Source organism: Hylaeus volcanicus, chromosome 7, assembly GCF_026283585.1.
Source record: "Hylaeus volcanicus isolate JK05 chromosome 7, UHH_iyHylVolc1.0_haploid, whole genome shotgun sequence".
Lineage (NCBI taxonomy): Eukaryota > Metazoa > Arthropoda > Insecta > Hymenoptera > Colletidae > Hylaeus > Hylaeus volcanicus.
The window spans coordinates 4,274,231-4,275,561 of NC_071982.1; positions in this window are offsets into that span (position 1 = coordinate 4,274,231).

Here is a 1,331-nt window from a genome sequence, read left to right on the forward strand (position 1 = left end):
AGCTCAGTGGCGCCATCCGTGGCAAAACGCTCAAGTTTGTCGTCGGCAAGTAGTTTCACCCGTTTCCCTAGAGATGGCGCGACCAATGCGTGCTTACGAAATAAAGTATAAATTCGCAAGATCTAATTTATTACGTCTAATAGTGAACTTGTAATTACTATAGAATAATTTTAATAACAAAACTCACATTAAAGAGCCTCCAGTTGCAGTTAAACAGTTTAAACATACTAGTTTCGTCACCTATATATTATTGTACGTAATTACTGTACGTATCGAAGATTCCCCGAGCCACCTCTTCGCCTATCGCTTATCCTGATACCAGGAGTAAAATTCGGGCCAGAATTTCATGCGTACCAAAGATTCCTCATGCCACGTCTGCGCCTATCATGTACTCCTGATACCAGAATGTAAAATTTGGACAGATTTTCGATCCGTACCATGTACTCCTCGTGCCACCTATTCGCGTATCATATTCCCCTGATACCAAAATGTAAAATTCTTCTTCTGGCCGGATTTTACATTTTGATATCAGGAGCACATGATATGCGAAGAGGTGGCACGTTTGCGCCTACGAGCAGGCAAATGGCCCGACATACCTGTAAATATAGGTTACCTAATTCAAGGGGCTCATTTTCTGTATGTATCAAATTCTGGCCGATATTTACATTTTGGTATCAGGAGCACATGATATGCGAAGAGGTGGTACGTATGCGCCTACAAGCAGGCAACCGGCCCGACATATCTGTAAGTATAGGTTGCCTAATTCAAGGGGCTCCTTTTTGGTAAATATCGAAATTCCTGCCGATTTTACATTTGGGTATCAGGAGCACATGATATGCGAAGAGCTGGCACGTTTGCGCCTACAAGCAGGCAACCGGCCCGACATATCTGTAAGTATAGGTTGCCTAATTCAAGGGGCTCCTTTTTGGTAAATATCGAAATTCCTGCCGATTTTACATTTGGGTATCAGGAGCACATAATATGCGAAGAGCTGGCACGTTTGCGCCTACAAGCAGGCAACCGGCCCGACATATCTGTAAGTATAGGTTGCCTAATTCAAGGGGCTAATTTTCGGTACATTTCGGAATTCTGACCAATTTTGCAAAGTCAACAATGTTGCAAATCGCTCCTCTCAAGACTTCAACAATGTTGCAAATCGATCCTCTCCAAACTTCCACAATGTTGCAAACTCAACAATGTTGCAAATCGCTCCTCTCCAAACTTCAACAATGTTGCAAATCGCACCTTTCAAAATTGTAATGGGAAATGTCGGATTTTTACTCCTGGTATCAGGAGAATATGATATGCGAAGAGGTGGCACGAGAAATACC